General features: G+C 45.3%; 1 protein-coding gene across 4 annotated transcripts in view; it reads right to left on the bottom strand.

The window, feature by feature from the left end:
- Window positions 1–15,256, bottom strand: part of CAB39 (calcium binding protein 39) — a 36,008-nt gene extending 20,752 nt beyond the window's left edge. The window contains exon 1 of one of the 4 annotated variants that reach the window (XM_031596427.2): window positions 15,093–15,256. The gene's annotated coding sequence lies outside the window, so the exon portion shown is untranslated. Of the gene's footprint in view, window positions 1–158; window positions 251–7,150; window positions 8,157–10,017; window positions 10,311–15,092 lie in introns of those variants that run through there. The other 3 variants (XM_090147172.1, XM_090147173.1, XM_090147171.1) reach the window with 3 other exon arrangements.
- Between the last annotated feature and the right edge of the window lie 10 nt (window positions 15,257–15,266).

The raw sequence follows: 15,266 nt of genomic DNA on the forward strand, positions 1-15,266 counted from the left end.
CACTTGCTATGCCCTGACTTTCTCATGCCAATATTGCTATAATTTCATTTGGAAATACTGTCTCTCCCTGACTCGTTTCAAGGGAAGACAACTTTGTCATCACTAGCAAGGGCTTAAATAAAGCACGTGGAAATATTACAACTAAACATCAAATCCACCTTTTTCAAACTTAATGGTAGCAATTTTCCTTCACTATAATACTTGGCTTCTGCAATCAAGTACATTGGTTCCTCTGTATATATTCACTTCTGTGTACAAAATAGACAAATATTATTAGTATAAATGAGTGTACAAAAGCTTTTGTTACTAAACACATATGCCTCCACTTTAATGACAATAAAAATTTCTTACAAATGAATACACTTCTAGAACTCTAATCTAGATAGCGAAGAACAGGAAATCCTGCATTCAAAATGCTGCCAGCTCTGCTTGGGCTGGACACAAAAGCCAGTGAGAGCTGACAGAGCACTGATAACTGTCATTACAAAGAAGGGATATGAACCTGAAATGAGTAAGTTCTGCACTCAGACAACGCCAGTGAGGTTATTAACGAGCCAATCATAGCTTTAAAGTTTCTTATCTAACACCAAGTACTTTGATCCTTGATTCAAACATTGGCTCATCTGCTGTGAACTTTATTAAACCTGATCTGATCCAATCATGTTACGCAAGAATTAAAAATGTTGATTTTACACTATTTTTGAGTTATGCCGATTTTTAACGCAAACAATTTGGGCTGCTCCAAGGATAGCAGTTAAAAGATGAAGGACAGAAGTAACTCAATCCTCTGCCAAGAAAGTGTCCATAAAAACATGCATCAGGAAAGCAGCTGCACAGATGTTGCCTTCACCATTTCACACCTGCCACCAGCCTAGCACAGCTGACAAAAGGTCTAAGTTAGGTCATTTTTCAAATGGGAATACTTGCAGATGAAAGGTAAAACAACAGCATGAAGGTAGCTGCAAGATCCATCCACCAACTACCAATCTTTTCCAGATCACAGATACCTCCTGTGCTCTCCGCAGTAACAAAAGGTTGTAAAAACAAAGCTACAAACACCGGCCAGATTCCATAGGAGATATAAACCAACCACACATCACTCCTTAGGCAAGAGGATGTTGTGCCTCAACTTTATCACATGAATGGAAGAACAGGGGGGAAAAAAAAGTAATAGGAATTCAAGCATTTCTCTGAGAGAATAAAAAATAAGGGAAACAAAATTAAGAGTACCACAGCAATACACATAGAGAATAAGCAGAACACAGGAAAACGTCTGTCCGCATTCATTTCTTGGTCACAACTACATTACTTCTAATCTAAAAGACAACATGGATAACAGACATAGCATACAAAGAACAGCAGCAAATATCTGTTGTTAAGATCTGCCCAGTGTCTACACTTGCAAAACGGGACTTCCTTCCAGAGACTGCTCAACTGCTTCTTCAAATTAAAAATAGCCCAGCACTGACTTATGAAACGTGCCAGTATCTGCATAAGTCGTATGCACAAGTCATAAACAACTTTATCTACTAGCAGATCTATTAGAAGATAATCAATTAATAATAGCATACATTTATACTAAGTGTTGTTCTCAAATCAAGGACGCTTCTGAATGAATTTCTCATAAGCAATTTAGAAAACGAAGGAAGGAAGAAGGCAATCCGCACACAAATGCCAAAGGTGGCTTTTTGCTTCAAGGTGTTTCATTTATTCCAGATAACGGAATAAATATTATTTCTATTCCACTTGTATTACCAGAGGGAATGCACTGTCAGGAACATCCTTTGAGGCCTCAAGACTGAAGATCCAGCCAACCCTGGAGCAAAACTGTGCTGACAGACCTGTGCCCATCCTGCCAAGAAAAGCTGGGCAGCCCCTTGTCTCGCAGAGATGTGCTTAATGCGGCCCTGAGAACACACACCAACTGTTCCCTCCTCAGCCCAGCAAAGCCACACCAACACCCTGCAACAATAGACAATGCCAACATCTGTGTGAGATCGGAAAGAGCTGCCACCACCCACATCTGCAGAGTGAAAAAAAGGAAGCAACATCAAATGACATTTTCTGTGAATAACTGAAGAACAGACCTCACATCGTGTCAAATGGTAATTGTTTCACATCCCAGCACCTGGATTTCTTGTGAACTCATTACAAAATGTTAATTGTAGCTTTACAAAGGGATCCCAGAAGCTGTAGCAAGTTCATGGATGGCTTGGTGCTCCGTCAGGCTCGTTGGCTCTCCCTCACCTTCCCAGAGAGCTCCCTGCCTTCAGCTGCTTGTTGGAAGGGACCCTGGGCAGGATTTTACAAATCTCTGGACTCCTTAGGCATGCCTTTCATTTCACCAATATTCAAGCATGGCAAAGCCAACAAAAAGAGGGTCTTCAAAGTATTGGTGTTGCAGCCACAGGCAGAAACCTTACAGTACATCACAAACCCAGTGGGGCTGCCCAACAGCAGCACAGCATGCAGCCAACAGAGCCACGGCCATGTGCTCAGCTGGACCAGCACAGCTGGGCTTCTGGGCACCATGGGACAGCAGCACCCCTGCTTCACCTGCACAGGAACCCCAGCTCCACCATGCAGCAGGATCCACCTGTACTTTGCTTTGTATGTCCTTACTGACCACACAAATTAAATCCAATTTCATACGCTCCATCTAAAACGTTTATTATTATTATTTGTAACTCAGCAGATAATGCTAAAAACATTTGTTTCTCTGCGTGGACAACCCTGCTCCAAGAAGTTGCTGCAGGAGCAAATACAGGAGCATGATAAGCAAAATCTCTCTCTTTAAATACATTTTAATTCTCAAAAAAGAGATGCAGTAGCGCAGAGCCTTTGCTCTTTCAGTTGGAATCTTTCTGTTATGGGAAGGGTGAGACCATGCTGCCCATACAATAATACAAGTGTTACAGAACAAGCCATGGTTACTCGGCAGTGGGAAGCTTTGGTTTTGCTTTAAATGAAGCATGCTGTAAGAAGCATGCACTCCTGTTTCCAATTAAGCTCCTTGTTAGGTCATGGAGCCCAGAACTGCACAGCACACCGCAGGGGAGGCCGCACCAACACCTCTGCAGAGTGGCTGGTCATGCCATGCTTAATGCCTTCCAACATGCGTGCTGCCCTCTTGGTCTTTCAGCCAATGCTACCTGAGTTCTGTACAGAAAAATCTCACTGCCCACATTGTGAAACAGCCAGGTACACTAACCTTAATTTCTTGCTCTATTTTAGGCCTTACAGTATTACATGGTATTACTCTTGCTTCCCTTAAAATAGTCTGCTAGAGCCTGCTGCTTTGTTCACATGAGGAGAGTTTGGGTGACTGCTTTTACTAATGAGGGAGGAGCAAAAAACTCCTTCGGGTCCCTTGTGGCTGCGTGTTAACAAACTCAGGCCCACTGAAAATGCATATCCAGCGTCCAGGTGGTACGTAGTCAGAACATGGAGAAAACCACTCAAGATCTAGCAAAAATTCAATAGGGCCAACCACTTGGGTTCCCAAGGCAAAGGAGCCCGTGTAACCAGGGGAGGCTCCACTCCCATCCCATGCCCTCCCCTGTTCATACAGCAGTGCTAACAGCACACACAGATGGTCTTCAATAAAGACAAATACATAAGTTAATGCATTTACAAAGACAAAATGCCCGTAGTCAGAATAAACAATGAGGTCCACCCTGTGATCAACAATTCACCAACCTACTACTGACAAAACTTGCTGTCTCTTACAGAAGAAAAGTATGCTTGTACTATCAGTTTGATGGAGCAGGAGCACGTGTGTCCCTATAGAACTGAATTATCCCAAGAACTTCTTGTTTTCTCATGTACCTCCTGCATTAAGGACTTCAGAAAGCCAATATGAAGAACACCACCATCATAGATCAGCTTTATCTTGCCTTATTGTTAGGTCACTTAGAAATCACCACTCCGAAGGCTGGTTGGAATAACAAGAACAGAAAGAGAGAGAAGTGATGCATTTTTAAAAGCACTGCTCCACTCAGACGTTCCCAGTGATCAGAGGGAGCCTGACAGCCGCTGCTTTGATCCAGGAATCAGTTTTTATGCAAGCTGCCATACTCTTCAGGAAGAAAATACTCCAGAACTTCAAAGACAGTAGTGGTGTGGTATTAGCAGTGCAGCCTTCCCGCGCAGGATGACAGAACATCACCCTTACTTTGGCAGGCAGCTGTAGCAATGTCCCAAGCATTCTTCCTGCAGGTTCTGCACAGGCAGGCAGCGCCCAGTGCCGCCCCACAGCCCAGCACTGCCAGCCTCTGGGCACTGCATGGTCCCAAAACGGCCGCACCCCCTCAAACTGCTGCACCACCTCTAGCTGCACAAGAGCAGCTGGCCAAAGGCAGTATGCATCATTCCTTCAGGTTATCATTTAAATTGGGTACTCGCATTCATCATTAAAATATCTCCCATGTTTTTCACTTCCTGTTGCTTGCTGTCTCTCTCCATACCCTGGTTCTGGATAAGCATTTTCCACAAGATCAAGTGGCTTTCTAGGGCCCAGGCACTGCACCTGAACCATTTCTCACTTCTCTTTTTGGTCAGCTAACCAAACTGGAGCATGAGCATCACTCACTCAAACACATCTCAGTAGCACAACCTGCTAATACGAAACACAGGCAAAACCTCCTTATCATGCAGGAAATGGAACTGATAGAGCATAACCCACACCTCCAACTACTTGGAAGCTCCAGAGTGAAGTATTTGGTGTAACCATGGCTCTGCCTGCAGAACTATGCCATTAACAAAATGGCTACGGTTGTAAATAGCAATTAGTGGCACTTCCAACTGCTGTAGGAGCACACTACAACTCTAAGGCATTTTTGCTGTTCTCTAAACACTTCTGTACATCTTTCCAGCACTCCCAAGACTTTTAAAGCACGGACTCAAGGTCTACATTGGCCATTTCACATGCATGAAGTCACATCTCCAGCACACTGTGTACCTGAAGCACCACTGACTCCCACCAGGATCTGCTCAACAGCTCCAGTATTAGAACAGTCTGGACTGCTCTAACATCTTGTGAGGAACAGAATTCATACGTACATTGTCTTTGTACAAGACAGGCATGTAATCTCATGCTGATGTCTCCTGCTTGTCATTAAACACCAGCATCTTCCTTAAAATCCACCATTAACTTGTTCTATTAACTCTGCAGCACACAGAAGCTTTAGGCTGAACCTGAAGCAGTTTCACAATTCTGCATTACAGCATTATTCGTGGTCTCACCCATTTAAAGATGAAAACTCGGAAAAAAATCTCAGAATTAAAACTCCTTTCAGAGAAAAATGAAAATCCTGACCGTTCTCTGCTGTAATACGACGAACAATTGAGAGAACAGAATAGACCAATTCAACAGATTCAGAAAAGATGGAGAATCAGAAAATAAATGTCTATGTAAGAATGAGACACATAATACGAGACAGCTTCATCCTTTGTGAAAATTTCCTTCTAATTAAGTCCCCAGCAGTTCACAGCCCTGCTTGTTTCTTTAGCACCGAATGCCAGCTGATTCCCTTCATTAAGCAGACTTCTCTCTTGCCATTCAATTACTTTACTGATCCTTCTTCCTCCTTGAGAGCCTGCTTCTCCAGCAGATATCTGCATCCTGCTGGGGAGACAGGGCAGCCACTTTCATTAGCTCCTGCTCACCCACTGCAGACTCCCCAGACTACGCTCTGCTTTGGTGCTTGTGCATCATTTTATTCATTGCAGTTTACCACACTGCCACAAAGCTTTTGCAGAAACTAAGTAAGAATTGTTTTAAAAGAAGGCTGCTGTACTTAAGGGGTTTCAGAGATCCAGCACAAGCTCAAAAGCTTGTTAGTACTAATGCTCAGTATCTGAAATCCTAGTTCTTTCTCCATATGTAAGGAAATCTTATGACTCAGCTTCTTTCCCTGGTGTGCAGTTTGGAGTTACCCCACCCATTCATTTCCCCACAAACCTTAGTGCTATACAGCAATATGGTATACAGAGAAGCATGCAGATGCCTCACCCATTCCTTGGTAAGCTTAATATAGATACATACACACACACACACACAAAAAGTAAACGGTATCTCAAACACACTACATAAAAAGCAAGAACTTATTTAAGAAATGCAGTAAGACAATGCCCACTTCTGGCCAGGTGGAAAGTCAAATACATTTCTTATAACCTGGCATTGCAGTCAGTCCCCCCATGGCCCAGACGCCTTCATCACATCATCACAAAACCCAGAATATTTCTTCCATGATAAAAAAGGCTGCAATTATGTACACGTCATTCTACTCAGCCTTGGAAGTAAAAATGCAAAAGCAAAAATCTCCTTTGTAACTATTTCTGTTCCTCTGTATGTTTTATTCCCATTCCTTTCCAGTGGTTTGCCCTTCATATCAGGTTATTTTGTTTTCTTTTTTTTTTAAATATGCAGTTAGGGGTTAATTTTTAAAGGGAAGAAAGCAGCAAAAAATTCACTGCAGTTTAACCTCTGCCTTCACACACTGCAATATGGTCTACATGTAATGTTTCATAACTACATACAATTGCATGAAGTTTTAACTCAGAAACTGCACAAGCGCAGGAAACCCCACTAGCACTGCAGCATCAGGGCTCTGTTTTTAAGATAGAAAGTTGGTGCAATGGGCACAAGGAAAACAGATCATCTGTAGCATGAATCAATTACTTAAGGAAGGAGGCTGACAACGGTAAGCATCAATACAAGACACTGATGTAAATGCATTCGCACTTTTGGGAGGTGGTTTCTTTTAAGAGAAGCTGACAATGGTCAAACTACAAGAATGATGCAATTTTTATTAGCAAGAACTCTGCTTTAGTATTACTTTTTTAAATAACGTCAAGAAAATGAACAATATTTTGCCTACAGTTCTCTTTGGAGACCAAGTTTTGTGGTCTGCATGAAACTTGCCATGCTCAGCCCAATTCCACTTAAGAAAATCCATCACAGCTCTCCATGTAATTTATCTGAAGAATGACAGCATCTTTAATAAACATAACTTGTACAGGAAAAGAATGACAATGTTAAAACATCACGTTAATGGGCTACTGATCAACAACGCAGACACAGCACAGAAACATCCTAAAACCACTGACTTAAGAAGTGAGAAGACAGATCAGGGAGTGTCCACCTTACCTAAATGATTCCTACTGACCGCTCTGGAGCATAAGGAACTACCTGTCTCTGCTGTGACGTGCTGTGTCTGTCAAGGCTTCCCTTCTGAAAGAAGAGATTTGGGAGCTCACAGTTAAAGGCTCTTTTTGTTAGGATACTGTACAATTCACCTCAGTTCCAACAGTCACTTCAAAACCAGCCGAGATGACATGTGGTCAAGGGTAGCTTAACGGCTATGGGTTCTCTTCTGTGCGTTCTCCTGACAGGAGGGCAGAGACCCACAACCACACGCACCGCAAGCAGCACCGCCATTCTGCCACTCGCAACTCCTCTGAGATCCCATTGGCACGATACAAAGACTAACGTGTACCTTATTCTGAGATCAGCCCTCATGAATCCAAGTTGATTCCTGCTACGTCAAACGGAGAGAACTTGGCACCCTACGCAATGATTACATCTCCTCTGCAAGGGAGTTCCTGGCCAATAAGCGATGGGAGCCACACACTGAGTCACAGTGGTGAAGGGGGTAATCGATAAACAAGCTCACAAGCATGATCCCAACATGTTTGTGAATTCTTCCCTTCTAGCTCATCACATCCCCATTCAGTAAAGGGAAAAACTGCTTGGTTATTTTTTTCCTTCCATCACCTCTTAACAAGCACAAGGAGCTGGTGCACAGGCAGTCTCTGAACTGATCCATTTGATGAACTTGCTTTCTGCCAAATCTTTATTTCTGCTCCGGGCTCTGGCACTGAAGATGAGTTCTGATGACAATACAAATAGTTTACTGATACAGCTGCCTTGTTAAACCCTAGCAGTGCAGACACAACTTGCATGAGTGAAAAAAAACAACCAACCAACCCACTGACCACTGTATCTGCAACTGTGCTAGCACTGTCCTGGTGCTCTCTCCTTCACCACCTTAAACCCAGTGTCCACGCTGCCCAAACTGGATGTGAAACTAATTTTCTTCAAAAGGAACTTCTGCCCAGCTTATTCTCAGATGAAAATCTCTGCTTCATCCTGAGCACAATGTATCAAGGACAGTGTGACAGAGGGGAAAAACATTGCTAAGATCAGCAAAATCTGAGGCTAGCCAGGCTCTTTTCACTGAATACTCAAGATCAAGGATTAGCTTTCACTTGAAACAGCAAAAAGAAAAACACCAAGACACAGTATAGGCCAGAACACATCTGTGGCACTGAGATGCACACCTCCTTGCTTGCAAGATGTCACTGCATTTACTAGAGAAGAATTTAGGAAAAGTAAATGAACAAGCAAAACAGCAACCTCTAATTCACGCCTCCTCCCAAGAACAGAATTCACCACACTGATACAGAAACTCCACATAACTAATTCCAAAATGATGCTGCATCAAAAGCTGCCTAGAACACCAAGACAGGTGTGTTCTTTGGGGGTAGAGCACAGGAAGACATACTTAAAGGCCAAAGACGATGCGTGCTTGCGCTAGGAGAACTATCAGCAGTGAGAATCAGAACTTTAAGCAGTTGTGTTTTCCTATTGTAGCATGTATTTTGGGGCAGAGAGGAGGAAGTTTCACCTTAACCCCTCAATCCATGCTAGGAAATGCTATGCAGCATAGGAATCAAGAAGGGGGGAAGGTCTAGACTGCTCTCACAGATCTGCCCAGGCTCTTTTCATGGCAACCTAACCAAGTCAATCTGATTATTCACAAGGCACCAGAAGCAACGAAGACCAAACCTAGAAATAGCTGGTATTTTCTATCCAGGAGTCAGTATCTCTCCTGCAAAGCATTTACACGTTTGCAAATCAAAAGCATCTGACAGCTACCAGAGATAGCAGGTAGGAAATCAGGAAGCAACTAATACCAGCCCAACTAACACAGCAAAATGCCAACCCAACTAACACAACTGAATCATCACTGAGGGACAGAGTTCACTTATCTGATCTGCCTCCAAGAGCTGGGCTGGAGAAAGGAACTAGCATTGTTTCACAATTTTTAAAATAAAAGCTCCCAGCTTTCCTTGAATGCAGTTACTGCAGAAAACTACCAAGAGAAACCCAACTGAGGTTATCATCTCCAGAAGTTTAGCCAAGGAAACCAGGCTCTACAGGAGCCTTGAGAAACAAAAACGATGCAGCTATCAGAATTCTCAGCCTTGGTAAACTCTCAAATTATTCAACAGCTTTGATTGTTTAATTTGGTTAGCTAGCCTACAGATCTGGAAAGCCAGATTTTCTGTTTTGACATCAATCTTGGAAGTATGATTCCACAACACTCCCAGTTAGGGACAAGCTGCAGTAACTTCTGCTGCACTAAGACTTTCTAGTGCTTGTAAGGATTTTGACAGTTAAAAGTAGAGAGATTCATTGAGAGATTCAAAGTTCTGTTTTCATGGCCAAGAGCCCTTCTCTTCATTCATTAAAGAGCTCAAGAACAGCTCATTCTGAAACACAGATTTGAAATTTCTTCCCCGATTTGCCACAGTTAAGTTCTCAGCCTTGGAAAATACACCAAGGATGCCTGTCAACACCAGTGAGGGCACAGCTCATCTTCACATTTAATCTAACGACCCAAATGCAGCAATGCAGTGCAGTTCCTACAGCAAGCAAGCAGCCTTGTGCAGTCAGTCCCAAAGCAAAAATATCATCTTGTGTTCGAGATGCATCATAAATCCATGCTTACATGGCCACTGTTTTTTTGTTCATCCATATGTGCACACACATGTACACAGAGGTTCCCAGCAAGAAGGAAAGTAAAGAGAATCCCTTTTCCTTTAAGCTAGATAAAAGCAGATACACACAGGCATGAAGGAATAAAAACATCAGCATGTTTTTCTAAGTGGCAAGAAAGAAGAAAACAGACAAAAAGTCTTTCACAGAATTCAAAACTTCAATACACTCACAGGTTTGTCATCCTCCCAGTAGTACGACCCTGCGCTGTGGCTACACAGTTCTTGTGACTCTTTTGGAAATATTCCCCATCCCTGCAATAAAGAGGCTTTCTTGGATCCAGGGATGCTGATCCCTTGCTGTGACACGTGGGGTGTGTGCTGCAGAGCAGGATGGCACAGCCAGTGCCCTGTGAATGGAGGCAGCTCCCAGCAGAACACTGTTTACTCCAGCTCCACCCTGCTACTGCGTGAGCAGAGCTTACACATTGCTCAATGTCAATTAGAGATGTAAAACGGAAACATATTAGTCAATACTGATGAGTCAATATACTGCTTTTCTTAGAGATTACAAACCTATATGGCCGTGTGGAGAACAACACTTGTTTAGAAAATTGAGTATTTTCAAGAAGCTTCCTTCGCTGTTGCCTATTAGCCATGATATCCACAGAGAGCACCCATCTCACCTGGCCACAGGGAAAACCTGGTAATCCTACAATGGCTGTGTTGGAGGGGACCTCCAAGACCATCCAATTCCCACTCCTGCCGTGTACTGGGTCGCCAGTTCAGGCTGTTGAACCCAAGCTGGCCTGGAGCACCTCCAGGGGCAGAGCACACATGGCCTCTCTGGACAGCCTGTGCCAGCCCCTCACCGCCCTCTCTGTGAAAAAGTCCCCCTGACATTTAATCTACATCTCCCCTCCTTCAGCCTAAAGCCGTTCTCCCTTGTCCTGTCAACACAGTGCAGAAAGTCTCCAGCTGTACACCCATCTTACAGCACCTATCAGATTCACCAGGTAACAAGGTAACCCACCGCGAGTGGAAGCCATTGGGAAAGGAGCTGTGAAAGCACTCAGGAGCTGTAGCAGACAATATGGGACACAACATCACAAACTCAAACTTGTACTCTGAGTGCTCCTGTGCACAACTTGAACGAAAGGTCCTGCTGAAAAAACTGAAAATCAGTGAATCAAACTTTTGAGACCTGTATCAGTGAAACAAATTGAAAGACCTGATTTTTCTCAGTCTACTTTTGAGAGATGAAGTTAACTTCCTCAACATCCTTCTAACAAGATACTGAACAAAGCCCTGCAAAAGAAGGGTCCCAGCCCTCCACGACAAGCCCTCTCTTTAAATCCCCCTGCAAAGTTCCTCCCTCACTGCCAACCTCTGCTGAGCAGAAACGGAGGACTCGAGCAGCAGGTGTTACAGGTTAGAAGAGTGATGCATTCACAAATTGTGTGGGAGACACTTCCCAGTGCTTCCTTACGTTACCTTCACTACATGGCAGCACCCCAAAAGCTTACACAGAATAAAAGCTGACAGGTTTTCCTTCCTAAAATCATATTTCTCTGCAAACAAGCTTTTCTTTTGCTTTTTCTTTGCCGATAGATTATGTCAGACTGTTATACTGTGGGTAATTCCAACACAAAACACATCAACCAAAATAAATCTTTTGACATATACTACAAGAACTATGATCTCCTGAAGCAGTGACATGCATGTTTTACACGCAGCAACGGAAGCAAAGCATAATGAGAGAAATACCTTTTGCCCCAGTCGTACAACAGCAGCACAAGCTGCCAGCAGTGCTCAGGCATCAGGATGGCACCGCGCACGGTGCTACTGGGAAGTCAAGGCCTGCAGATTATTTAAGCAATTTCCTGAGTAGGATGCTGGGAAGTCAGATACCTGAGAATGATCGCATGCCAAAGGTCCCCAGCTAAAGCAGCCCATGGGAATTTGTCACCAACGCAGCCATTTTTAGGTGAGAAGCTGGATTATACCTGAGCTTTTCAAAATCAAAGCAGTAACTGTTCAATAACTTCACTGAAGGATGTTTCTGAACTCAGTGAAACATACAGTCCTACACTAATTATAGCTTCACCATTTCTGAACTGCCTTCAGACATATTTCGTTTTGGACACATTTCACTTCTCAGTGAGGAATTCTACAAGTGTTTGAAGGGAAAGGAGGAATGACAAAGCAAACGGACCTTCAGAAGCAAGCTGGGGATTTCATCAGGAGCAGAATCCTAAGGAACAGAAAGCTTGGCTACAACATTCTGTGATATCCCCTACAACTCTGTGCCCCCCTGGGTGGCCTTACAGTTTGCTTCATTCCAGCATATTTGAAATCCAGTGAGGAATTTTTAAAGCATCTCTTCTGACTCTAAGAAATATCAGCTAAAATTCTCCAAACAAGGGACTTAAAAACCAAATTGCTGCTGTTTATTTAAAGCTAAGAAATGCACTTTCTATTTCTAAATTAATGCTGCCTGAGAAAGACAGCACATGAAGGCTGCTGAGGAAGGAGCACAGCTCTTACTGTGCACGCACAGCATTTTGGCTGTTTCCAGTTTGGGTCAATCCTCAACTCAACTCTTCATGAGGAGTCCTTATGGACTCCTCATAGGACAAACACATGGGCCATTTTACTGTAAAATAAAATAGCAAAAGCATGAAAATCTGCTCAGGCTAAAGAAAGACCAAACTCATATGACACCAGCTTAAGCTGTAGGTACCAGTGAAGTGTGCATATAAAAGCCTCCATCAAGTCTGCTAAAATAATTGAAGACAGCATCATCTTCTAATTTGACCTGTATGCTCACACTCGGGTGGGGGGAGGTGGCTACTGTGGCACTATTAATTTTGAAGAAGCACATGACTCAAACCTTATTTTTGATAGAAAGCTGCAAGATGTCTCCAATTAGACAGTGGTAATCATATTTTAATAGCTGCTCTTGTAATTAAACCCTATCAGAAAGTGTCAGAATTACAGAAAAGCAGGGCCAGGAGGGAATTCAGAAGGTCATCCCAACGCCTTCCTGCCCCTGCCTTGAGCCTCTGAGCGCATGGCAGAGACTATCAAAGCCTGCAGAAATATTTTCCACAGATATTAAGGCTGCAAACTATTCATCAACAGTTCTGGAACAATTCAAATAGTCCAGAATGGATTCAGAAGTGAGGACATTGGTCACTAATTTCAGCATTCACAAAAATGCCTTTAGAAAAGCTGAAAAGCATAGCATGTACAGCACAACAGTAAAGCCTCTCTTGACTACTATCAGTTAATTAGTATGAAACAAACTCATTAGCTTCCACAATAGAATGCAAAATAGATACCATTCCCTCCTGCATAAATGTTTCTGAAAAGCAATCAAGGAATTCCAAGAGGTGGAGTTCTCTTAATACTGTCATACACCCCACCCCCAGGAATACACATTTGTCTGCACTTGATAATACCCAAAGAACACAATTATCTCTCAAAGACATATTGTCACAAACTGTACTTAGCTGGCGCTTCTGCTTAGTCTCCTTTATTTGTGTAAATACAGACCCTCTAAAGAAGCATCAGTTCTACACTGCAGTGCTGCTTTTCAACACTTCTCTATCTGTAAGCAGGTTTTAAAGCCCATGGAAGGCAGGGAGGTTTCAGAACCCCCAGTCAATCTAAGAGAATGCAATTAACTCGAAAGATCAACACTATCAGCCCCTAGAAAATTCAGCAGCACGTTACTGCATACATACAAACTCCAGACACAATCTCCTCCTGTCTTAAGGCACTTTCTCAGCCTGACAAAGAAAACCCCTAACACCACCTGTACCACGCTGCCATCAAGATAAGCATTCAAGCAGACTTCAGCCCAGAGAGCACTACCTGGCTGACTCAATAGCTTCCCATGTCACAAGACAGCCACGAAGCTAATTGTAAAATATAATGCTCTTACAACAGTGAGTCAGTGACAGACAGGATCCCAGTGAGACACGGTGCCGGGGGCATCGTGCTGTTCTTACAGCTCAGCTGGGCTGTCACTGCTCAGGACTTCTGACACCAAAGCAGGTGCCGTGCTCACTCTGAATCTCACAGTATTTCCTGGCCTCTTTTTCCTCTCCAGTTAAAGGCTCTCGCCACATCAAGAGGTACAAGGGAGTGGGTATTGGCTACAGGCACACGGCGTTTTAAGTGATAAAAATCTATCATTTCCAAGTCGAAATGCTAAGGTGCGAGCTCAGGATGTGACACTTCCTCTGACACCGTATGATTTCACGAGCTCTAGTGCTGAAAAGGAAGAGATGCTTCCTGGAGATGAGCTGCACTGCTGGAAGGAAAACACCGGCCTTGTGTTGGAGCTTCTGATAGGTAGGTTGCAAACCACACACACACAAAAAAAAACTCGCCAATGTTTTGATGCTAATCAGATTTCACCTGTGGTCGACACTTAAGCTGCTTCCCCAAGCGCTGTTACCTGCCCCACTGAAACTGCATGGGCCAGGTCATGCCGTTGACTCTTTGACTCACCAAACAAATGAAATCACACCATTCCCATAAGGCAGCGTGTAGGTTTTAAATAAATCACGTGCACCTTCACGGTGACTTATACAATAATTAAATTTTAGTTTTAAGAAAGGGAAGAAAAAAAAAACAACCCCTGAATATTTCCTAGTTTTAACGCGAGCAGCACACCACGGGGCTGCAGGAAAAAGAACAAACGAAACAACTTTTCCCTGCCGTGGCACAGCTTTCAGGGGCAGCAGCTCACACAAAACGGGCTCCGAGCAGCGCCCTCGCACCGCTACTCCTGCGCGGGGCCCGCAGCGACCGCGACCGGGAACAATTGTAGGAAGAGGCCTCAGCGCCGGACGCTCCGAGGGCCGCACCGTGCCCGCTGCGCGCCTCGGCCCGTCAACGCGGCCAAGGGAGCGAGGAAGGGGAGCTCCGAGCGCGCACTCCCGACCGGCGGCAGCCCGGCGCGGAGCCCCCCGCCGCCTCGGCCCGCAGCGGCCCGGCGCCTCGGCACGCAGCTCGCCGCCGCCCCCGGGAAGCGCCGCGCGAGGCCCGGCCCGCACCGCCGGGGAAAGTTCCGAGCGCCCGGACCCGCCCGCCGCCGCCTCACCGCGCACCGCCGCCGAGCGAGTCGGGGCCGGAGCGCGGCGGGCACGGCCGGGCCGGGCCGCTCCCCCGGCGGCCCCCGCGGCCCTCAGGGCGCGGCCCCGCCCCGCCGCGCGACGCCCCCGGGCCCGAAGGCTCGGACCGGACGGCCGGGCCCGGCCCCTCGCGCGCACCGCCCGCCGCCTCCCGCCCGGTACCTGGGCCGCGGCCTGGCGCCTCCTCGGCGTCGCGTCCGGCGGGGCCCGCCCCTGGCGCGGCACGACCGCCCGGCTCCGGCGGCTGCAGGCTGAGGCGCGGCCCGGCCCCCGCCCCGCGGTGCTGCGGCGCCGCAGCTGCCCGTCCCTCGCGCCCGTCCTCGCCCGGCGGCGGAG

The sequence above is a fragment of the Phasianus colchicus genome, chromosome 10 (genome assembly GCF_987193195.1).
Source record: "Phasianus colchicus chromosome 10, bPhaCol1.hap1.1, whole genome shotgun sequence".
NCBI lineage: Eukaryota > Metazoa > Chordata > Aves > Galliformes > Phasianidae > Phasianus > Phasianus colchicus.